This window comes from Doryrhamphus excisus, chromosome 17, assembly GCF_030265055.1.
Source record: "Doryrhamphus excisus isolate RoL2022-K1 chromosome 17, RoL_Dexc_1.0, whole genome shotgun sequence".
NCBI lineage: Eukaryota > Metazoa > Chordata > Actinopteri > Syngnathiformes > Syngnathidae > Doryrhamphus > Doryrhamphus excisus.
In genome coordinates, this window is record NC_080482.1 from 10670996 (window position 1) to 10696889 (window position 25894).

Consider the following 25894-nt stretch of genomic DNA (forward strand, 5'->3'; position numbering starts at 1 on the left):
AAAGTGAAACTGAGGTCCTCTGCAGTTCCAATGATCATGAAACTTCCCATTAACTGTCTATATGTCTGATTTGGGTTCACCCAATCCCGGCCCAGCACCACTTGGTTCAGTTCAAATGGAAAGTGAAAATACATCTTTGAAGCCACGCTTTTCCTTAACAAAAATTTGAGTACTACCAGTTCATTTTTTTGTAGTTTTTGTGTAACTTTGACTAGCTAACAGTATGAAGATTTCCCACATTTTGCACATATAAGGATGAAAATGTGCCAAAAGATGTACCCCCCCTTATGTGTGGGCTGTGCTATTATATTTCTGACAAATATACCCCCAAAAAATGCAAATTTCCCCACTGAGGGGCGAATAAAGGCATATCTTAAAACCCCAGAATTTAAATTAAAAAATATATATATTGCAACCTGAGCGTGTTTAGCCAAATCATTACAATATTTGGTATAAACATTTAGGGGACTCATAAGCACGTGTGTGAAATCTGTGCAAGATTTGGGAAACATTCGTTCATTCATTTTCTACCACTTTTTTTGATTTAGGTAACAGTCAACCCAAAAACATATTTGCAGAAGAATGGGCCAGTCTTAGCAAAACAATTGTCCATAAATTGTCTAATGATTATAAAGCAATATAGCTATTTGGATTACATGTATGCTAGCAATTCTTCCAAAGCATTTTTAGCACAACCATGAATGTTATTTACCAATTGTGCCCCTACTGGCTCATTACAGTGGATTTTCTGTATGGGTGTATCTTTACCAAAGACCACACCAATACCAAAAAACATAGGTACACACACGTACATGTAAACAGACCAACACAAACAGCAGAGTATTCGATACCGTGTATTATCTCCACTCCTGCGGCAGGTAAGTCGCTGTAGCAGGACCCGGTATTATCACTCATTCTGATTCCGTATTACAGCATGACGGATGGGGCCCTGCGGGCCGGCAAGTGTCGCTGCCGCGCTTATTACCGCGGCTCTTAAGTGGGAGTTGATTTAGCTTAAATAGGTTGTTTCATAAAGGAGAAGACACTGGCACTGTCGCCGTGGCGCTTACCTCTTGCCGCTGCAAAGCGCCGCTGTAATTGAATAATGCCTCCTCTACATACCTATTAGGGGGCTCGGGTACATCGTGTGCCCCAATAATTGCTTATACAACTTGGCTAATTTGGTCTTCCTCTCCTGCACACACACACACCACATTTACAGTACATTGTGACATTATTGAATAATCCACAGCATCTATGTTGGTTCGTGTCTGAGCATGCTCATTATTGCTGTGGCGTATGAGTGAAAACGGGCTATATTTAGGTCAGGAATAGACTTTTCCACAATAATTTGACCTGAAAATTCAATTGAATCAGTTTTCTCAATGGTATAAGAGTGCAAATAAACGTACACTGTAAAAGATTAGTGTTTCATTAGCATATCACAGGGAGATATTTGAGCATGCGTGTTCCTCTAATACAAGTGGCATGGTGTTTTGGCGTGGAGATGGATGGGATGGGAGGGGGATTGTATAAAGGCCCCCCCCCCACCCCACCCGACTCTGATTTTGCTTTGAGAGATTATTGCTGATGCAACAGGGCGCTGGCACGTGAACCGCGCACAGTTGTGCCAACTCTCTGGAAGCCAACACGGCCTCATGGATTTCAGCCAGGAACAGCACACTCTTGGGGTAGTTGGCCGTCAATCACAAATCCTCAAAAGGAAACACCACTTTTCCTTTGCAACACAGACTCCCACTTGATACAACACGTAGAACAGTGTACAAACAAACAAAAACTCACAATACTTTGGGATGACTGTTTGGTCTCGGGATGGGACTAAATTCATTTTAACTGGAGCAGTTAAAATTCCATCATCAGTCAGAAATATTTTGGCTGGAATATCATTTTAGTTGACTGGCGTACTTTTAAAAATCATATTTTTTTCATTATTTGGTGTCCAGCACCTTACACTCCAATCTAACCATTTAAAACCTTACAGGGTTCAACAGTAACGAAGTACTGATAGCCCGGGGCAAGTTAAAATAAATTTGGGCAAGTAAATCCAATCAGTGATATTCCCGTCGGGCAAGTGCACTTTGGCATGCTGTACTGCCAAGAGTTTTTTTAAAAGCGGTTCTTGTTGGGTGTTGGTAAAACACGGACTGCGTAATTCCGGTGGTAATTTGCAAACCAATCCTTGCAAATCTTGAAATGGACCAATCAAAATCGTTTTAGACCGCGGTCCGCAGTCCGCGTTTTACCCACACCCGTTCTTGTTCGCGATCAACCAATCAGCGATCGTTTGACTATGAAAACATCTGCCAACATGGTCTAATTCCTCAACAACTTCTGAAGGAAAACAGCAAAAAGTGATGAACCAGTGCCTCCTAAACAAGTATTTTATTAGCGGCAGCAAATCAAATGATGGCACAGGTGAGTGAATCACATTGCTGTGACAATTTGAAGTGGTCACAATGAAACACCACCAATTAGATCCAATACCAAGTGCTGATTTTGCACAAGCTACAAAATCTAGTGCTTCCATTTCTCTGTGTATTTTTATCACCTTTGCTTCACAAATTATTGTTTGACCATTGAGCATTTTTTTCTGGATTAAAAACACTTTACTAGTACACAAATGTGTCTTTTCAATAATGTTTCATTGTGGTGCACAACTTGCAAAGTGCCTAGAAGTCTCTTGACAATCCAGATTTCCATGCAACGTCATGATCTATGTAGGAAAACAACCACAAGAAATGATAATCATTTCATCTTTATTTGAGATTCTCATGTGATGCCACAAAAATTAGATTATATCATTATGGCAGTCTTTTCATTTTACATGGGGCAAGTTCAGGCAAGTAGTTCTCACCTTAAGGATTCCTCATGGGCAAGTCATTTTTGTTTTTAATGTAGAGCTCTGCTTTAAATTTGACATTAAATGTGTACTGTTGTGGCATTTTAAATACCTGCACAACTGACAGGTGCACAGCCAAAGCCTATTCACTGTTTATTTAGTTAAAAATGATGAAAATTACAAATCTGTGTTTCTAATCAATTGAATATCTTTTCATTTGCTGGACTAGTTTAACTGGCAACCATTCTATTATGCTCCGAAAACCTATCCATTCATGTTCTTATCCCCTTATTGTGGCATACGCTGGAGCCTATCCCAGCTGACTTTGGGGGTGATGGGAGAGAAAATAGTGATTGTGAGGTCTGATTTTTTTTCTAGTAGGCATTTTTGTCATGCAAATGTATTATGCTTTTGAACGCATATTGTTTTAAGAAGCCAAACTCTTAACTGTGATCAGCAACTAGCTCCAGCACCGAAATCCGACCAGAACTCAGGATACAAAGTAGGGAGTGAGTCGCTGTTGACAAAAATCCGAACTTAAGAGCATTTTTGATGCTTTCCCACAAAACCTCATGAAAAAAAGAGGGTACTACACTGACCATTTATGCCTCTGTATCACTCTGTGCTTGGCTGTGAGGTGATGGATAACCCAGTCAGGCTGTAGTGGACCTCAAATGGGCCTCCGGGGGGGGAGGGGGGTGACCCGTTACGACTTTTCATTAAAACGTCTGCCCGATAAACGGTCTTGATTCAACCATAATTTATGACGCCATTAGAGGCCAATTAGTGCCAGCGTGGCACTGCTGTGCTCGACATGCCAGGGTCTTAAAAAGGAGGGCACACCCTATTGGATCTAGCAAGACATGCACCTGCATATTCTTTTTTTTTCCAGCTCAGAGCTACTGAGGTGCTTTAAAATACTCCTAGTATGTCCTACTGGGAACTTGCTGTTGTGCGTGTCTGTAGCTTTAATGCTAAAGAGCTGTGTTGCAGAATGGAGATTGTCACTCTGTTCATAAAGAGGCTTGCGGGACACATTATGCAAACAATGTTCTCACTGTAATAAAGGGACAGTTTGGAGGGTTTTTTTTCTTGAACCTGTAAAGAAATATTTTCGCTGTTGACTAACATACAGCCATGGTGGGAGTAATACAAGCCCTATAAAAAGGAGGGTATGTCAATTTCTCACACACTTGCACCAAATTGCTTGGTCTTTAGTGTTAGTTGATCCTTCGCAGAAGCCTTGTTAAACTTAAGGAGTGTGTCATCAGCATTCACCGTGCATGCTTGGAAGTGACTCAACAGCTCGTGTAGAAGATGTCTGTGTGTGTGTGTGCGTACATGTGTGTGTTACAGGGTAGGAGGGTTCTCATCAAAGCAGGTGCAGCCATGCATGAAAGTCAATCCACTGCTTGTGTGTGTTTTATTTATTCATTAGTGACACACGACTTGAAAAAGGAAGAAGAGGGGCGCAAAAAAAAAAGACAAGAAAGTTCCATTCAAATAAGCAGAGCATCCCTAGAGCGCGACACAAATGCAATGACATAAAATGTGTGCGTGTTTGCCGCTAGGGGGGTGTGCGGGATGGGGGGGGGGACTTCTTTTAATTTAGGGAACCCCTCGGGGGAAATCGAGTCCACAAACATGCAATTATGACAGTCATCAGTGGAGCACGCACATAAAGTGTGATGGTGTCAAGAGAAGGAGTAAGTAATTGGAGGGGTTTTTTTTTTTCTTCATTGATCACCGACACACACACACACACACACACAATCCTCATTTTCAATATAAAACTAACAAACACAGAAGTAATCTATAACAATTATGTCATTTTAGGGGGTTGGAGGGCCAATTATCATCCTATTAGGGGTATTACGTCCCCTAATATTAAGATCAGCGCACACTCATTTCTTAGACGAAAACAACATCTGCTAGCAATACAAACTAGGGCTGCAACAACAAATCAATAAAATTCTGTTGCACGATTTATGCGTGTCTCAACACGTTGCAGAGCTTTGTCAACGCAACCTCCACCCGCAGAGGTGGTTGAACACAAGAGGCGGAGGCGTTTTTTTCAGTTTCACTTTCACTTTCTTCAAAAGTGTGGGAGCACTTCACGTTGCACAAAACAAAAAAATGCGTCACACAACAAAAGTGATATGGCATGGCCGACCAGTCCAGGGTGTACCCCGCCTCTCGCCCGAAGACAGCTGGGATATGCTCCAGCATGCCCGCGATCCTAGTGAGGTAATCAGCGATATTGAAAATGTAGGTTAAGTTGGTTAAGTCACATATTTATTGACATGTGTCAATAAACCTCACCATGGGTGAGGTAGTTGCTGCATTTGAAAAGCAACTTCAACCATCAAGAGATTGCATCAGAATGACTATTTGCAAGTCATTCATTCATTCATTCATTTTCTACCGCTTATCCTCATGAGGGTAGCAGGGGTGCTGGAGCCTATCCCAGCTGTCTTCGGGCAAGACACGGGGTACACCCTGGACTGGTCGCCAGCCAGTCACAGGACACATACAGACAAACAACCATTCACACTCACATTCATACCTATGGACAATTTGGAGTCAGCAATTTTGGAATGTGGGAGGAAACCGGAGTACCCAGAGAAAACATGCAAACTCCACACAGAGATGGCCGAGGGTGGAATTGAACTCGGGTCTCCTAGCTGTGAGGCCTGCGCGCTAACCACTCATCCACCTGGTAGCAGTGAGTGATACGAGGGATAAGAAAATAGAAAAACTATCCTTTTAATCCTGGCCAAGTCGATGTGATGATGATAATAGTGATTGTGGTTTTGTAGTTCACTTCTTTTTCCACTTTTGTGACAGTTCTTCACTGTAGTCTGAGAAAAAGCTCCATTATGACATGACTTCATAAGCATAAAGAAATTGTAAGACGGTAAAATGCTTTTCAAAAAGGGTTCAAAACTTTGATTTCTTTAAGCAGAAGCAATAAAAGTGGAACAGTATGCAGCCCTGCACAGTCCACAGCCAGGGAGACTGGGTAAAAGCGTTTTCCAATAACTTTTTCTATTGAGTCGAGCAAAACTAAATCCATTTAGCTTGTCGCTCTCATATGAACGACTCTCCTAAGTCGACCTGTGCTACGTGATTTTAGGGAATTACTGTTTGCAAATAGCCTCCAATTTCTTTTCCCACTTAAAATCAAGTTTTTTCGCCCTGAAAATTCTCTTTGCACTTATATTGCATTGGGATTTGATTGCACGGTCCCTCAGGTGGGATGTTATCAAAGAAGGGGAGGCCAGACCTGAGGGTCCTGTGTCGCATCCAGCTTATATTGAGACAGACACAACTGGATAGCCGGACTCTCCCACTCAGCAAATCCCTCTAAGTGAGTTACCGGTCTAGAAAAGGTGGCCAGGATAGAATAAAACACTCACTTGTCACTTTTATTAACCCTCTTAGACTCCACTCTTCCCCCCCTCCCCTCGGTCGCCCCATGTGTGCCTCGCATCAACCACCTCCTCATCTTTTCTTTTCTCCCCTCACATTAACCCGCAATTCTTCCCTATCGTACCCCCCGAAGCCAAAAAATCATCTCCGCTTTGCATAATGCTCCATTTAACCTGATAGGGGTGACACGGCAAGGCAGTCGGAAAGCGAGAAGCGGGGAAAAAGACGAAGCTTTGTCCTCTCTCTCTTATTTTTATCAGTGTCTCTCTACGCCTCCGAGGCTAGCGGTGACCCCTGGTGGCAGTTATTATCCACAAGGTCGCAGTCGGTCCCAGGTCCCCTGAGCCAGACACGACCTCTTCCTAATGCGGCCCCCGTGAAGCCAAATACCCCCCGAAGCCCCCACGACGACTCCACGGATTGACACAATGGAAGACATTTTCCACGTGTGACAAAGTGCTGTTTAAATTTACCGAGTGTTTAGGGACGGTTTCCGAGGGGAACGGGGCTGAAAGCGCACACTTCCGCACACTCAAACCGCTAACGAGGGATGAAATTATCATTTAAATTGTTAAAAAGTCAGCAGACAGGAAATTAATTGGAAAATAGATGAATTATGTAACTCATAAGCACGCCGCTACCTTCAGTTCAGAGTTTTAGGCTTATTTTTTTTAGGAAGCTGTGCTTCTGCTTGGCTTCTAAGTTGTTCTGATTTCTAAATAATTTAACATATGTGAATTAATCTGTTCCAGGGTAAAACTGTGACCATCATTAAATGTGTTTTTACCATACAGGCAGGGTTTTAGGGTTTCTTTTTGAAGACTTTGTGCTGTTGTGTTGGTTGGCTTCCAAGTTCTGATTTCAAAATAATACAAAATATGAATGAATGTGTTCCATCATTCAACTTGTTATTGCCATACAGGCGGGGTTTTAGTCTGAAGACAGCTGGGATAGGCTCCAGCATGCCCGCAACCAACATTTTAATATTTTTAAACAGCCATACAATTGTAAAGAGCACTTCAGCATTGTACAATAAAAGTAAAATAAAGTCAAACTACTCCTACTTTGAATAAAAATACATAATAGCTAGGGACTTTTATAGGTATTATACAACTAATAAATCCATCCCCTCCGCCGCTTCTCGCCCAGACGTTAGCTGGGATGGGCTCCAGCTCCAAATGGTATGTTGTGTGCTTGATTGTACCAAATAGCCAGATCCTTTCCTGTACAGTTTGGAGTGCTATGGTTATCATTACACTTTTCTTCTTTGAAAAAAAGCAAAATAAACCATTTCCTGATCATGTTTTGAAATGTATGTTTAGGGTGTATTTATCCAGAGTATTTGGGTTGTATCACTCTTGGGGTGGAAAAATATATATCACAACATATTGATGTACGTTGTCCTGAGTCAATACAGCTTGATATCAACTCATCCTAAAAACTAACTTTGTCTATATTAAGAAATGGACGACAGGACAAGTCCGATGGAGGTCTGTTTTCGTATCTCCTCCTGTGACAATTCTTTCAGATTCCGGGCAAGAACAGCGCAAAACATCACCTCATGAATTCAAATGGCACTGGGAATGTCGCTGGCTTCACCCTTTCCCGCTGCTACCAATTTATATTTTCCATATGGAGCCTTTAAAGACAAATGGAAGTCAGCCTGTCCCTTCTCCCCGGGAAATAAAAGGTTGCCAAAAGTCGAGGGGGAAAAAACGATGAATCCAGCACACCAAGGGCGGCTAAACGCAAACCAAACAACTCCCACAATGCCTTGCTGCTGGCCAACCTAGATCCCCCCCCCCCCCTCGCTTGGAGATGTGCTGGTATTCTAAATGGTAATTATGACATGAATACACACACTGCAGGATGGAATACATGCATAAGACAAAGCAGAGAGAAATCAATGTGATGAAGTGTAGTGAGAAAAAAGTGAATCAGGAAAGAATAAAGAAAGAAAAAAAGAAAATATGTAAATGCAGAGTCAGAGTTCAGGTGGAGAGAGGATTCATAATGTGGAGAGCTGACCTGGGGGCGGCCGGGCTGAGTGTCCGGGGGACATTGCCGGGGAGGATGAGGAGGAGGTGTACGGTGGCCAGATCTTAGCGATTATCATTACCCCTCCCCCCGCTAGCACACATTCTAGTTTGCTGGCTGGGCTAAAGGTGAGGCGGCCTGGGGGAGCAGTGGAAGGTGAAGGGTAATGCGGGGCGGCCGCCGGGGTCGTCGGCTGTCGTTAGCGATGCGCCGTGACCTGCTCACCTGTCACTTGGAGTTCTCAAGTTTTTTTTGTTTTTTTTTTATCCTCCCATCCCGCACAGACTCACTTCTTCGCCACAGCCGCCACACTGAGCTGAGATGGATAAAAACACACCGTCCTGAATTTTAACAAGTCAAATGTAAAGACCGCTGTTCATGCACAAAAACTGTCTTTCTACTTGTAACACTTTTGAAAAAAAACTTTGACTTTTAGGAGAGATATGAGTTAGCATTTACATTTATTTTTTTTTTACTTTTTAATACGTTTTGTATTAGTGCAATTGTATGAATGCTGTTACAGGCCGAGCTTGGCCCTTTAAGGAGAATTGCACTATGGGAAGTTGAGTATCTCTCTCGTCCCTCTCTCATCTGTCTGCATCGTTCATTGACTTCTGCGTCCTGATTGGCTGTAAACCATTGTCAATCAATGTAATTTGTGCCGCCCTTCCGTGTCTCCTATGGCATAACAAGCTTGTTGACATGCTAGCTTACAGTCTTTATATGTTTGCAAGTTTCTCCCTGACAAAATAACAAAACATTCTGCGTCCAAACGGAGAGGAGGATGCTAACAATTGCAGAAAAGGTTGTGCTGAAGGAATGTCGAAGTTACGTGGTTGTAGGGCGCCATTAGGGAATAAATGAATCTTCGATTTTAAAGGAGGACTGTAGCAATAATTTAACAAAGATTAAAAAAAAATGCTACATCACAGCGGAATGGCACCAGGACAAAAACGTACCATCAGGAGTGAAATACGCGTGAGTTACTTCATAATTTCTTGTGGTCGACCTCATGGGTGATGGGTTTTGCAGCCTTAAAACATGAAATTAAATGTGAAAAAATTAGGTTGGCTACTTGATAAACGAGAGAACACTATTTTATACTCACTTAAATTTTAGCTACAGATGATTTTTTTACATATTTAAGCATTTATAAGACAAAAAACTAAATAAAACTAAAATAAAAGGTACTCAAAACATGACACACAAAAGGGAAGGTGTTTGCAAAGCAACGTCATCACATATAGTGTTAAGAGGTATTCTTTTATTTCACTTTCTGACCATGAATGTCTATTTTACTTAGTGTGGCTTTCTGTAACAGAGTTATAAAAGCATTTATTTTATGCTTATACTTACAAAGTCCCCACAAGTGATCCAAACAACCAGTTGAGGAAAATTTTCAGGAAAATTAGATAACACAAAACTGACATGATGCAAGGGTTAGGGTATTATGTATGCAGGTCAAGGGTCATTGAGCTTACCAAACAAGTTTAGTGTTAAAGGTATTCAAATCAATAAAACAAGGGTGCCCAAATTTATGCACCTGCCGATTTTTGTTTAAATAATTATTGATCACGTTCTGTAAACCCTATAAACATCATTTCACTTCTCGTACATCAGTGTGTTTATCTGCAATATGATATATTGGACTGAAATTGCTGATCAAAACAACCAGTGATTAATAAAGGAAAATCTTGAAAATTACGGGGGTGCCCAAACTTTTTCATACCACAGTATATGAAAGAAATATGCCTTTGGGATCAGGCATTTGGGTTGAAAAAAACATAAATACAGTTAATAAGTTAATGCATGGTAGTTATTATACTTTTTCCTATATGAAATGTGCCTTTACTATATGAAAATGTGTGCGATAATACACCTGAAATTAACATGAAATTACACCATTACATCTCAGTTGTGTTTTTAGCAATGCTACACACTTTCGAGAAGAACGAGCTTGAGGAGAACATGGAAGGACCCTGAAGTGTCAGATCAGAAGAACAAATGCACACCAAAGCAGCAAAAAAAAAAAAAAAGAACATATTGTACTTAAATGTGAAATAGTGTCATCTTCCTCCACAAAAGATGGAGCCTTTTGTATCGTCCCCCACTCAGTGCTACCTCTTTATCGCCGCAATTACGACACAAGCAGAGCCAGCGACGGGGCCTCGCGACGGTCCCATCCTATCACCTTACATTTCCACTAATTAGTCCTAAAGAGCTGATGAACCGAGGAGTAAAAGAGCGGGTGAGAGAAAAGGCCGCTATCATGTCCAATTGTGTAGGGAACACAAATTGTTTGGTATTTTTTTCTTTTTGTTGTCGCCCTCTCTCTCGTTCTAAAGCCTTCAAAGGAGCGATTGTACGCCGCGGCTCAAGTGGCCTGTCGGTAAAGCGGACAGCAGCCGCCGAGCAACACAACAACAAACATGGCCGGCGCTAATCAGGGCCGCTGCTAATGTAAACAATGTCATTTTTTTCTTTTTTTTTTGCCCTTAATGAGCCAATTTTCCGCAGATACGAGGGGGGCTAACAATTGGGCCGGCGCCTTTGATGTGATTCATCTGAAGGTTTGTTTGTGATCGCTTGGCACTTTTTTTTGTTGGAAGCCCGGCGCTCGGCCCGCTTTCATCTAAGCCCTGAAAAGAGAGACTCACTCGGGTGCAGGAGGAGGAGGAAGAATAAATATCTTTTTTTTTTTTAAGACAACCACCCACCTCCTAATCAGCTGACCAGCCCCCCCCCCCCAACCTTCACTTCAAGTGAGAAGAGCGTCATCCAGAAGGCAGGTTTGTGTGTGCGTGTGTGCGTGTACGGTGATCAAATAGCCAACTTATTAAAACGCGCCCCCGGTGTGCGATAGGTGGACATTGACAGCGCCTTCATTAACATGGCGCTGACAAAAGGTGAGACAGACCAAAGAGGCAGCCGGCGGGCCAGGTGTGGGAGCTGCAGAGCCTTTCAAGATGACACTGCAGTCGGGGGACGGCGGGGGAGGAGGTCCGTCAAGTACTGGGCCAAGCGAGAGTGCTGTTTAGGACCGCTTATGTAAGGCGGGTCCAAAGTTTAGCCAAGGTGCCATTTGTGGCCTGCAGTTCATTTTAGAAACATTCATTCATTTTCTGCCGCTTTTTCCTCACGAGGATTGCGGGGGCGCTGGAGACTATCCCAGCTGTCTTCAGCTTTTATAAACTATTTTATAAACTATTCGTCTCCATATGGCCGCCATCTTGGCCACCACACTGTAACAAAATCTGAATATTGGCAGTGAAAAACATGCCATAATACATTGATATTTATTAGTTATTCTGTAATATTTTTATATTACATGCTGCTACATGCTTGCGTTCACATTGACAAGTCGCATGTCTTGATAATCTGCCAATCACATGCCCTAAAAGTAATGCCACGTTTGAGAAAAAGAACATCATACCAACAGTAAAATATGGTGGTGCTAGTGTGATGGTCTGGAACAGTTTTGCTGTTTTATTCTCAGTCACGGGGGTGCGGGAGCCTATCCCAGCTGTCTTCAGGCAAGAGGCAGGGTACACCCTGGACTGGTGGCCAGCCAATCACAGGGCACATATAGACAAACAACCATTCACACTCACATTCATAACTATGGACAATTCATTTGAATGATTAATACATTTAGCGTTTGCACAACTATTATGTAGTGCTCTAAAATATTATTTTAGTAATAATATTATAATTATTATTATTATTATTATTTGCCTTTAATTAAAAAAAGACATTCCTCTTCTTTCTCTTTGGGCTTTTCCCGTCAGGGGTCGCCACAGAAAATCAATCGCCTCCATCCAACCCTGTCTTCTGCATCTGCCTCTCCTCATGTCCTCCTTCACTACATCCATAAACCTCCTCTTTGGTCTTCCTCTACGCCTCCTACCTGGCAGCATCCTTCTACCAATATATTCACTATCTCTCCTCTGGACATGTCCCAACCATCTCAGTCTGGCCTCTCTGAGTTAGAGCATAGAAAACCTGTTTACAACCTTCTGAATATGGTCTTTAACGTGATCAGAGCCCTCTTGACATGAACTAACACCCCTATGGTCCCATTTCAGTTTGTATTATCCAACATAAAACAATTTAATACATAAATATGATCTATACTGCTTATCCTCACGAGGGTCGCGGGTATGCTGGAGCCTATCCCAGCTGTCTTCAGGCGAGAGGCAGGGTACACCCTGGACTGGTGGCCAGCCAATCACAGGGCACATATAGACAAACAACCATTCACACTCACATTCATACCTATGGACAATTTGGAGTCACCAATTAACCTAGCATGTTTTTGGAATGTGGGAGGAAACCGGAGTACCCGGCGAAAACCCACGCATGCACGGGGAGAACATGCAAACTCCACACAGAGATGGCCGAGGGTGGAATTGAACCCTGGTCTCCTAGCTGTGAGGTCTGCGCGCTAACCACTCGACCGCCGTGCAGCCATTTTAGAAACAAAGACAGCCTTCTTATATGACAATTCACCAGCATAAAACGTAAACACTTATAATCCCCCCCCCCCCCCCCCCCCCCGGTTTTACACGGGGCCACACAAAGAGGAGTAGGGTGGCGGCGTGCAAGGGGTGTATTGATGTAATGTAGGTAGTCAAAGCTCGTGACCAAAGGCAAGACATCGTCCCACGTCCAGGCCAATTCTAATCAATCACAAAAGCTGAAGTGAACTCGACTCCAGGCTAGTCCAGCCTCTATGACGTAGCTCTGCTTGTTAGCCTCTCTGGCCATGAGTCAGGGCCCTCCGGGATCACTCACGCACACACACACACACACACACACATAAACACACACACACATATAAAAACACACCCAGCACCTGCCGGGCCCTGCAGTTACCAACTGTCAAGTCCACGTGTTCTGAGCCGTCTGTTCCATGTGTGTGTATACTATAGTGGGGTAAAGAAGCCAAAAGTCACATACTTCAGTTAGGCCAGATGAAACTGAAGAGGGACATTCAAGAACACCAACTGCCTTCAACTTTCTTTTCAAGTCAAAATATCAAACTACCATAAACGATATCATTGTAGCGGAGTGTTTATTTACTGAGAATTGGGTGTTAAGATATGTCTTTATTCGTCCCTCAGTGGGGAAATTTGCAATGTAATGTTGCAATGTTGGTGACCGTACATGACACAATGATTGGTGGCCAATCTAGTGCAGCTTCCTTAATAATGTGGAGTGCATGAAAAAGTGGAAAGGAAAAAATATCTTTTTTTTTTTTTTTTTTAATAATGCATCTCACAGCAGCGACCGGACTGATGTTATAATGGCGGGAAGGGGCAACACTGATGAGTTCATCGTAAACAGTATGGCAACACACATACATTTCACACCAACAGCAGAGTGTTACAACTCGGCATGGGCCGCTAATCTTGGGCAAAAATATCACGGTTTTATGGTTCCACTGTATGATAATTACAGCTCTAAATGGGCTATTTTGAAATATCTCGATTGAAAAGAACAGGGAAAAAAATTGTTGATTAGTCTTTTTTTGTTTAATATGATGGAAAAAATGATGGTTAGTCTTTTTTTTGGTTAATATGATGGAAAAGATGATGGAAGTGGAACACGTTTGTTAAAATGCTAAAAAATTATTTTTTGCACTCTTTCTGTTTTGACATTATTATTTCAAAAGGTTGCAGCTTTAAAATTGTTAGCGATAAAGGCATACTGTAAATTAGAAAAATCATCAATATGACCCAAAGTTTTGACAGTAAATATAGTAATCAAATATTCGGATATCACTCGGCTCAGAATGTGAATCCGCAGGTACCAGGTATTTTAGTCGCAAAAACAAAATATGACCATTTCACCGCTGTCTGGAGCCCTGCACTACAGGATGCACACGTCTTGTCAGACTGGTGCTAGCAAGGCAGCTAACGTCGACGCTGTCTATACATGACGATTAAGTTGCCCGATTTTTGGCATCACAGCTCATGCCCTCAGTTTTACCGCATCAAAGCCAAGTTAAGAGTGTTGAGTTGTAGAGTGAGCTGCACGGCGATCGAGTGGTTAGCGCGCAGACCTCACAGCTAGGAGACCAAAGTTCAATTCCACCCTCGGCCATCTCTGTGTGGAGTTTGCATGTTCTCCCCGTGCATGCGTGGGTTTTCTCCAGGTACTCCGGTTTCCTCCCACATTCCAAAAACATGCTAGGTTAATTGGTGACTCCAAATTGTCCATAGGTATGAATGTGAGTGTGAATGGTTGTTTGTCTATATGTGCCCTGTGATTGGCTGGCGACCAGTCCATAGGCTCCAGCACCCACCATGACTCGTGAGGATAAGCAGTAGAAAGTGAATGAATGAATGAATGTTGTAGGCAACGGGTGCGTCCATTTAATACATTTAGCGATACACTGACACTAAAACCTGTGTAGGTCACCAATAGAACTGATTATGGTGGTTGACAAAGACACCTTCCATTGCTCAAGGGCATGACCTGAATTCTGAGCTTCTTTCCAAACCCTTGTAGTGGACACTGCTGAGACTCCGGCAACAACGGAAAAAAAAAAAACCTGTCTCTTTTGGGAAGGAAAAAAAAGAGAGAAAATCAATAATGTGTTGTGATGTGAAACTGATTCCCCACTGGATTTCACAGGGCTCTGTGAAAGCCTATTCTTTTTGAGGCCCTGAGGTAAATAGTGTACTTTGTAGCAGACCTGTGTGCTGCAGTAAGCCTTAGAGACCCGGTGCAGCGATTAAGCCGTACTGCAGCAGATTAGCTCAAGTCACAACATGGAAGGCGGAAACAGTACTTGTGTTGGGGGGGGGGGCATTATTGTTTCCTCTACGTCCTGTTACAAGGTCATATTAATTATATTTTCTATATGGCACCAGAGTATAGAAGTCATTTAAAGGGTCTCTGACATGATTATCTTTAAACAATTTTGCTTTAATGTGTTATATATCATTTGGGATTATATTATACTTTGTTAGATTATGGAAAACAAACTGCAAAATTAAATAAAAAAAAACATTTATAGTTCATGGCTCTCGCAGTTCAGCTTCATTTCCAGAATTGACATGATCAGGTTAATATCGCTCAGGTAAACAAACATCGCAGTGTACCAGACAGAGAATGTTTACAGTGGTTATACCAAAGGTTTCAGCGATGTGTCAATAGAAACATCAAAGAAACATTTGGAGATGAAATCAAGAACTTACAGAACGTGGACTTCAGCCTTAAGATATGGAGGCTCCTCTGGACATGTCCCAACCATCTCAGTCTGGCCTCTCTGACTTTATCTCCAAGGCCTCTAACATGTAATGTACTCCTTCCTGATCCTATCCATCCTGGTCACTCCCAATGAGAACCTCAGCATCTTCATCTCTGCTACCTCCAGTTTTGCTTCCTGTCTTTTCCTCAGTGGCACTGTCTCCAGACCAAACAACATGTCTGGGTATACATTTCATTTTAGAAGAGTTTAGAAGACATCATGTAAACAAGACTTTCTCTCTAATGCCAACTTTGATGTAGTGGATATTATTTGTTGTCTTGTTTTTTTCCTTTGTACTGGCGGAATAGCATCCTTTTTAAAATGCATTAATATTGTACTTTCAAGCCAAATGTTTCTTGTAAAGGTCATCAGTGAAATGATCACTGCAAAGAACAAAACTCAAGGTGGGAGTCCATCTGTCTCTCGTTCTTTGAACTTGCTTCATCCATTGTTCCTCTTTTGGGAAGAAAACAAACTTACAATGTCTCTCATCACCGTAACATGTCATGTCGGGGACCCTTGTATAGAACAGGTCTGTAATTCATCCTTCCACCCATCCATTCGGATCCCCACCCCCCAATTGCTGTAAACCAGGGGTCTCAAACACGCGGCCCGCGGGCCAAATGTGGCCCACAGGACACTAGTTTGAGGCCCCCGCCTTGATATGAAAGTTTAATGTTAGTGCGTCCCGCGCAAGTTTGATATGGATGCTGTATGGTATCATGTACCCAGAAAAAATTATTACGTTTGATTAATGTTCATGTTAAAGGTTAAATAACTGTTAATGGTTATCCTCCCTATCCGTGTGGAAGTGGTAAGTTTTTGGCTATTTAAGTTTAAAGGAAATAACTTGAAGGCTACCGTTTAGGTCGCTAGCTCTCTAGTTTGAGAGTTAGCATGTGTCTCAAGACCCTGCAGTTGCGCAATATGTTGTAAATAAAGAGTATAAATGTGACTATAGTCGTGTTTTGTCATGTCTACAGGGCTCTAATAATGCTTTGTTCATTTTAATCTGAAAAAAATTATTTGTCTACCCACCAACTATATGTGGTTTCTTAAGTTTTTATTATTTGCTGTTTTATTATTATTATATTTATTTATTTATTACTGATTGATTGATTTTCTTTATTCTTGATTAGCTTATTTATTTTTCATCTTATTTTGTGTAGAAAAATAAAAAGTAAGATATTTGAGAACAGTGGAATGTTTTATCAGAGCTTTTCTTGTAGAAAATTGGAACCAAATGGAAGTTTTTAAAAAATGTTTGTTTTTAATAAATGCATTTTTTTGTTTTGTTTTTTTTTTTTTGAAAACCTGATGCGGCCCAGTCTCACCCAGACCCGAGCTCCAGTGGCCCCCAAGTAAATTGAGTTTGAGACCCCTGCTGTAAACCTTGCCTACTTGTCCACACTGCATTATAGAGACGGCGCTAATGGTCAATATGGACGCTGTTGTCACTGTCAGCAAACAGCCAACAAACAAGAAAAGTTTAGCTCACGAGGACAGTGAGAAAGCTAAATAAGATTGGCTGCAAGGAGTGATAGCTCGGACAACGGGATTGAGGGAGGATGGCGAGATGGGACAGGAGAAGAGACAAGTGACAAATCCCCCGTTGATGGCTATCTACAGGCTATTTCCACCCACTGTCGCCACGGAATGGCCCCCTCTTTCTCATTTTCTCCTCTTTATTTATCCCCCTCCTGTGGTCAATTTGTCACTTTTGCATAATGCCGCCATGGCGTGGAGGGCTGGAAAATGGGATGGTGAGATGAGCAGTCCAAGGCATGATGGAGATGGCGGGGGGGGCGGAGTAGGAGGACACAGAGGAGCTGATAAGTCCTCCACTCCTGACCATTCATCCTAACCCCACCCCCTGACAAAAAAAAAAAAAAAAAACTGTCCAGGCCGCATTTGCCCCCCTGCCGTCACCCATCCCTTTTGGTACACTGCCCCTCCCCTCCTTTTCTCCTCTTCCCTCCCCCTTGTCTCTCCAGGAGGCAGATGTCAATCATGTGCGTCTCCCACAATCCCTCCGGAGCTCATTGTGCCCGCGGTCGCTGGCGGAGGCCAGCGTTGCGAGGCGGCGGAGGAGCCGCAGATGGAGGGAGCGCTGTCAATCATTGTCACTAATTATTAATTTCTGTCACTCAGGCCCCCGTGGCAGTCATGCGGCGGGGGCCCTCTCGCTAGCCGTCCCTCCCTACCTTCCTTCCTCCTCGCTACTTATTACTAGGCAAGTGGGGCTGCATCCTAACCCACCTTCCCTCCCCTCTGTCCCCACCATGTTCAGTCCCTCTCCCTTGTCCCTCGTTAAAGTCCTCGGCTTTGCCTGGAATCGTCCAGGTCGCCTGTTGTTTCCTTTCCCTCTCTGCGCACTCCTGGAAGGTGACTCCATTTGGTATGCCGCCCCAGCCTCAAAAAGTTCAAGCTTTCATTATGTGGCGCACGTTCATCCCACCACCCCCCAACACCTCCTCTCTTCCCGCCCCCCTTCCAAACCCACTCAGTTCATATCAGCAGGTCAGCCCCCTTTCCTCCCCGGTCCTTTTTAATTGTATGCTGCCCTGCACCCCGCTCAACCTCTCACTTTACCCATCTGAATCCCACATTCCCTCCCCACCGCCACTTCGAGAGTTCTTCAAGCAGCCCAAAAAGGTCCGCATGGCATTTTTATCCTCCATCTTTTCCTTTTTTGATGATACAAGTCATGGTGTTTTTTTTAGGGTTTTTTTTATTGCAATTTGCACACCTGCGCGTTCAGCCTGTGATGGCAGCTAATGAGGGAGGCCTGACCCGCGTGTAGTCGAGATACCCGCGGCCCTCGCCTGCACTAAGGGTTCTGATCCACCTTCACCTCATTACCAGAGGTGGTGAGCTGGGTGGTAGAGGGGTGAGAGAGAGATGCAGGGAGACCAAGGGGCGAAGGTGAGAGGGTTGGTGATTAGGAGTGGGGGCACTTGGGTTGCGCTTTTGCCCCCACACCCACACAAAATATCACGCAGCTATGTATGCATGCTCATACAAATTTGACTTGGGTACTATGCTTGAAGAAATATAGCCATCCATTCACATGATTACGTTGCTAATGAGGAAAGCTATACAGACATTATATATATTTTATATAGTATATATGTATACAGACATTTCCTCAAGGGTACAAAAATTAAGGAGGCCTTTGATTTGTTGGGGTTTAGACACTATAACAGCACTGCCGAGTTCACTGTAAACAAAAGTATAGCAAATGTGACATGCATGAGTTTAAAAAAAGCAACATTTTAAAGCGCATGCAGAGGTGTGTAAAGCTGCTGGATGGGGACCACAAATGTCGCTACTGTCGTTTGTGCAGTTAAAAAAATATACATCAGTAGACTCTCTTTGAGTAATGTCGACCGTGTGGCAGTATTTTTCATTCAAGTTCAAAAAAATACAAAATATACAGAAGTTTCAAAAAATATCAATAAAAAAAAAACTCTTCAATGCTTTTGCTTCTGCTATACCCTACACTTTTTCAGTACTTTGCTTCACCCAGAACTGAGCTCCGGTGGCCCCCAGGTAAATTGAGTTTGAGACCCCTGTTCTAAAGTATGACTTGATAATGGTACTGGACAATAGTTAATACTGCAATATTAGTATTGTATCGAAAAGTGAAAAACGGGACAGCCCTATTTATGGTATACACAAGTAACTTAATAGTATTAGTCAAAAAAACAACTGAAAATGTGTGGTATCCTGCCTTGCATCCCACCAACTGTTTACAAAACCTCATATGGACCATGAAAGTTCAATAATCATATCAAACAATCACAATATACAGTATAAAAACTATAAACAACAAATTTAACTCTTGGCCTTTTTACACAGTTTGTAAAGAGTAGAGTTGTGGGAAGTTGGCCACAGTGTGAGCTTCTTCCACCTGCCGTCTTCCGGCATTACGACTGGCAACAGACCTGCGCTTCTCTAACGAGGAGCGGAGTAGGAAAAAAAGAGGTCAGCTGGACACTGCTCATCCTTCACTCTCCCTTTACCTCCATCCACAGCATCCTCAGTCCGGCTCTGAATGCAGCCATTAGCACGCCGCTACCCATTAGCTCCCTGTCTCCACCCTCCCACTTCCTGTCTGCTGCTTCTCCTTCATCTGCACTCTTCTCTCTTCAGCACCTGTCACTTTTCCTTTCCCCCCCATTCCCGCCACCCTCCCTTTCTCTTGTTTATTTTCTTCCTCGTCCTCCATCTCCTCTTTTCTCATCTCCTCTTAGCTGTCACTGTCTTTCTCTTCCCATTTGGTTGTCTCTTTGCTCCCTTTATCTATCCATCGCTCTCGCCATTGGCAGCCTCTTTCTTCTTTTCTCGTGTGTGTGTGTGTGTGTGTGTGTGTGTGTGTGTCAGCATTCAGCACCTCAGTGGCGACAGGGTTTATTGGGGTAATGCATTTATCACTGCAGCGAGCCAGCCAGGGCCTCACCTCCTCCTTTGAGCCAGTGAGTAATGAAAATGGGATCACTTCTGACAACACTTTGAATCTCACACACACACACACAAAGTCCAACACTCTAGCAAACAACAAAAAAGCTCAACCACAAAAAGCTCAAATTGCACCACATATAAGATGCTGATACTCCAAATAAAGCAAAAACAATGCTTGTGTCATCATCTCTTACACATTAGTTGGCGCCTTTTCTGGTGAGAAGGCTTTTTTTTTTTTTTGCACTTTTCAATACATTTATTACATATAGGAGGCTAATTATCTGTGTTGCTCCATGCAATTTTTCAAGTCGGAGGTGGAGTAAGTTGAATAAAGTTCTAGTTTATATACGTGCTTTACAAGTACAAAATAAGTTAACCAAAGCAATATTACTACATGAAAACAACAAAAAAACTACCTTTACTTTAATTACTGGGTGTAACAGTTATATGTATACAGTGTATACAGTGATTGGCCAGTCATACGCAGCGACCACCTCTTCCGAGACCGACTCGAATGAGGAATGAGGACCTCAGCGGTGCCTCATTCACATATAAGGTTACTTTATTAGGTTGCTTGCCTGTATTTTGATTCATATCTAAAGTTACTTGGTAAACTAGTTCCATAACATGCTGTGTAGCGCTTGCACAGACCGCACAAGGGCGGCATCAAGCATTCTGCATGTACATATGGCTAAAATATTACTAAAATATGGCTAAAATGATACCGTTCTCAATATGTTGCAATATGCATCTTGCAATCTCAAACATGTTTCATAAAATACACTATGTTTTTAACAAAGCAGCGGGCACGATCGTGCCTCAGTCACTAACTGTGTTTTCTTTTCCTGTCTCCTTGCATGCTTGTGATATAAAGTCAGTTGGAAAACTGCTTGTAATACTGAAAACGGTGCTTTTGAGGAAAAATACAGTCAACAAGGTTGACAGATTATTTGTCTTTCTGCCATGTTTGCATGAATCATCAACTTCACACAGTTAATTAAAAATAGGAATAAAGTCTCAAGGATCATTTACACACAAACAATACGTATATCAACTTCTGGTAAATCCATGTCAATTGCAGATTTAAAATAATTTACAGATTAAAGCATACAGTACTATTTTACTAAATAGGTCAGGTAACAAAAAGGAGTCTTTCAGCAACTTGCCATGTTCTCAGATGATGTTCTGGTTGTTGAAAACAAAACATCCATAAGTTAATACATAAAGAGCGCACATAATACATGGTTAGCGCACAGACATCACAGCTAGGAGACCAGGGTTCAATTCCACCCTCGGCCATCTCTGTGTGGAGTTTGCATGTTCTCGCCGTGCATGCGTGGGTTTTCTCCGGGTACTCCGGTTTCCTCCCACATTCCAAAAACATGCTAGGTTAATTGGCGACTCCAAATTGTCCATAGGTATGAATGTGAGTGTGAATGGTTGTTTGTCTATATGTGCCCTGTGATTGGCTGGCAACCAGTCCAGGGTGTACCCCGCCTCTCGCCCGAAGACAGCTAGGATAGGCTCCAGCACCCCCCGCGACCCTCGTGAGGAAAAGCAGTAGAAAATGAATGAATGAACAACAAATTAACAGATTCAGCACAGCAGCAGCATGCATCCCACTACCAACGCTTCATCAGGGAAACCCTGCCTTTACATTGGAGTTCATTGGAAACCAAAATGGGGATAATTTGAAGCGTTATTAGTCGCCCAGGGCTAGGTCAAATGAGTAATGTGATTGTTTAGCTAATGCCTTGATCAATAAGCCTGATCTAATTGTACCGGTTCTTTCCTCAACAAGGAGCTAAATTGAGAGACAACCTATCCAACAAGTTCAGTAGTGATTTAAAAAAAAAAAAAAAACAGGTAAAGGTCAAGTGCTAATGGCCAGGGGTGCCTGTCTAATCCCATTTTGGTCAGTAGTGTTGTGTGAGTGGGGTGGGGGGTGGGGGGTGTAGAAACAATACCGTCACCTCACGTACACCATCCAGGCTCTGATTGGCCTTGACAGAAGAAGAAAAAACATCAACCCCTCCCTTTTCATCAAACTTTAGAAGAGGACCAGGTCAGACGGACGCCGATTGCGCTCCCAAGTTTAATCTTCTTCATCGGAGCGGCACGCTTTAAAAAAATAAATAAATAAAAAGGTTAAATTTCAGTGTGCAGCGGCGGGGGAGCGTTGCTAATACGCCAAGCGGTGCGTGGAGGGCCCAAGTCAAAAGACTGCTGACTAATGTGGCGAAAATGCTGGAAATACTCTGTGCTATTGCAGATGGCGGAGCTATTTGTTATTCATGTGGCCCTCAAGGTGCATCCACAAGGCTGACGCTAAAATGTGTGTGCGCGTATGTGTGTGTGTGTGTGTGTGAGTGCTTTTGTCTGCGAAGGTGTGTGTGTGTCTTGTGCTGCATCCGCACTGCTGAGGATGCCATTAATGCTCGCTGCTGATCGCCTTCCCACATTTAAATAACAATAGCACAGTAAGAGAATTCATCGGTGTGAATCCAACCCGCAAAACACCCAAGGGGCTGCAGGCCCGACTCCCGCTGTGTGTGTATGTGTGAACAAATACAAAAACATAGCAAGAAGAGCTGGGGTGAAACTTGGGTGGGGGGGGGGGGGGTGCAGTACATGCCATCATCCACTATGCTGTGTGACAAGGAGAGAAACTCTACATTACAAAGATTCTCTATTATGGATATATATATATTTTTTAATGACGTTCTAATAGTACTACAGTGTCCCTAGAGCTGGGGTCTCAAACTAAATTTACTTGGGGGCCACTGGAGCTCGGGTCTGGGTGAGACTGGGCCGCATCAGGTTTTCCAAAAAAACAAAAACGCATTTATTAAAAAAGAAAAAATTTTAAATGTCGCTTTGGTTCCAATTTTCTACAAGAAAAGCTCTGATAAAACATTCCACTGTTCTCAAATATCTTACTTTTTATTTTTCTACACAAAATAAGATGAAAAATAAATAAACAAATCAAGAATAAAGAAAATCAATCAGTAATAAATAAATAAATATAATAATAACAAAACGGCAAATAATAAAAACTTAAGAAACCACATATAGTTGGTGGGTAGACAAATTATTTTTTTTCAGATTAAAATTAACAAAGCATTATTAGAGCCCTGTAGACATGACAAAACACGACTATAGTCACATTTATACTCTTTTTATTTACAACATATTGCGCAACTGCAGTGTCTTGAGACACATGCTAACTCGCAAACTAAAGAGCTAGCAACCTAAACAGTAGCCTTCAAGTTATTTCCTTTAAACTTAAATAGCCAAAAACTTACCACTTCCACACGGATAGGGAGGATAACTATTAACAGTTATTTAACCTTTAACATGAACATTAATCAAACGTAATAATTTTTTCTGGGTACATGATACCATACAGCATCCATATCAAACTTGCGCGGGCCGACTAACATTAAACTTTCATATCAAGGCGGGGGCCTCAAAATAGTGTCCTGCGGGCCACGTGTTTAAGACACCTGCATTAGAATCATTTCAAGTCAGAGCTCAGTTTTAGACACTAAAGTCAAAACAGTTTTGAATTGTTAAAATTGGTGGTTAATTATTTTTATTGATTTATTTTTATTATGGCTGTTACAAAACAAAAAACGTGTTTCGGTAATGTTTTGTTTTATGTTGGCGACAGTTTGACCCTGGAACAATTCATTCCGTTGGCTTTATTCCAACTACAAACTCCATTCCCATGTGAAGTACAAATGATGGCAATGCATGGTATTAAGCTGCAGAAAAATGTCTTAAAATAATAGTAAATAGTCAGACATTATGGTGTTAAAATTACAGTTTTCAGCTTGAGCTGGAGGTGTGTCGACAGCATTGACTCTCGTCTCGATTCATTGTGCAGAGCTTTGTCAATGCTTGCTGATTGAAATAAAGTTTTTAAAAAAACAGCACCTGCAGAGCAAAAACATGTGGGAAACGGTGTGATGTAAAATTTGAGTGGCTTTGAAACCTGACATTTTCATTCCATGGTATACTTAGAAACCGGTAATCACCCCATACCTACACCCAAATTAAAAAAAATATTTAAAAAAAATAAGGCATGGTTACTCATGACTGGACCACAGTAACACATTCCCCCATCCAGCATCCTCAACTGGAGCCGCACTGTTGACAAAGTCAGCATAAGGCCGACCTGCCTGCTGTTTAGAATGCATTAGCACACGTCATATTTCCCATCTACAGCACGGCACAGACTACCAGAAACTCACATGTAACTGTGCGTGTATGGGAAAGGGGAAAGGTTGCCCATTATGTGTATTCCCAAAACATACAGTAGCTAGCAAAGGTCTTGGACCACCGCAAGTTTTGCTGTTTTAATGACCTTCTTCGCAATAGTCATGTTGGCACAGTGAAACAGGAAATAGTAGGATTTCCATAAAGTAAACATGTACATAATAGGGGTAGAGGATCATAAAATCACACTGGCACCATTCTTTCATGCACTAACAAAGTAGCAGAAAAAAATACTCTAAAAGCGTCTCAATGTTCGCTAAGTTGGCAACATTGATCACTCCTATTTTAATGTTTTCATGAGCAAAGGTTCAGCAAACACATAATGGGACATCTAACTGTGGCGGTCCAAATGTATTTGTGACGGGCCTCAAAAAAAAAAAGACCACAAGTCTTGATATGTAGATAAGATATTAACTTTGGGTTGCTTTTACAGGGCTGCAAAAGAGCATGAATTGCAGTTTAAAACCCGTATGTTAATTAAATAACATTACACTTTGATATATCACAAAAGTGTAGAAGTTCTGATACAATTTATGATATTTGGTAAGAAATGTCAACTCTGTCCATTTAAAAAGCAAGCAACTAAGAAAAGAAGGAAGGAAACTTTGCAAGAAAGACTGCAATGCAAGGTTTTTGAAAATAATCATCCAAGTTGGTCATCACACCAAAGTAGGCCACACCAGCCATGCAAGGTTGCAACCACCAGATTCACTCAGAAGCCTACTTTGCAAAGCTCTATAATAGCTGTACATTACTGATCATACCTGAATACCTCTTAAAGAGCACATGCAACAGGTAAATGAAGAAACATCCAACAGAGTATACATGCAATCTAGACAACAAGCATTGAATGCAGCACAGAAAATGACAAGTGACCACCAAAAAAGTTTGACATTATCTAATTACATTTTGTTGTATGAAACAATCATTACGTTGAAAACCACATGCAATGGGGTAAATATACAGCATTATTACGAAGAAAACCGCTGCTTACCTTTTTCATTGAGTTTTTGGATCCTCTGGTATGCTCAAGGCCTGTACTTCAGTAGCAGAAACTAGGCCAACAGGTGACCAACCTTTCTTTGGAAAAACCCGGGAGACCATTCCCCTCATCTTCTGGTTTTTTTTTTTTACTGTTATTTACTTTATTATGTCTTAATATTGTATTCGAATGTGGAAACTCTATTTAAAAAAGTAAGTAAGTAAGCAGTACCTGACTTGTAGGAAAACCTGCAGACAAGCCTGCAAACGATTTAACTGGAGTGAACCATTTTCGGGAAATAGTGAGGGGTGGGATCGATAATTTGAAAATATCTAAAGATTTACATGTTGCCATGAAAAGAGTCTAAGTATAATCCCTGTTAGTTATATCATTATGAATTTACTAATATATCACATGTTATACACTATTAAACGTTAGTTATTGTAATTTTTTTATATAAAAGTTGCGAATCCCCTCATCAAATGGAGTCGTCCTAGCTGTTGCCGGAACTTTCCTTGCTCGCTAATTGGCACCTAATAATTTCATTCATTTACACTACAGGTAAAATAAGACTATACTT

The 25894-nt window shown here is 42.0% G+C and overlaps 1 long non-coding RNA gene across 1 annotated transcript in view; it reads right to left on the minus strand.

Annotated features, from left to right (window-relative positions):
* LOC131105661 (uncharacterized) overlaps window positions 1-25579 on the minus strand; it is a 66428-nt gene extending 40849 nt beyond the window's left edge. The window contains exon 1 of the long non-coding RNA XR_009119969.1: window positions 25327-25579. This is a non-coding gene — a long non-coding RNA (uncharacterized LOC131105661). The remainder of the gene's footprint in view (window positions 1-25326) is intronic.
* Between the last annotated feature and the right edge of the window lie 315 nt (window positions 25580-25894).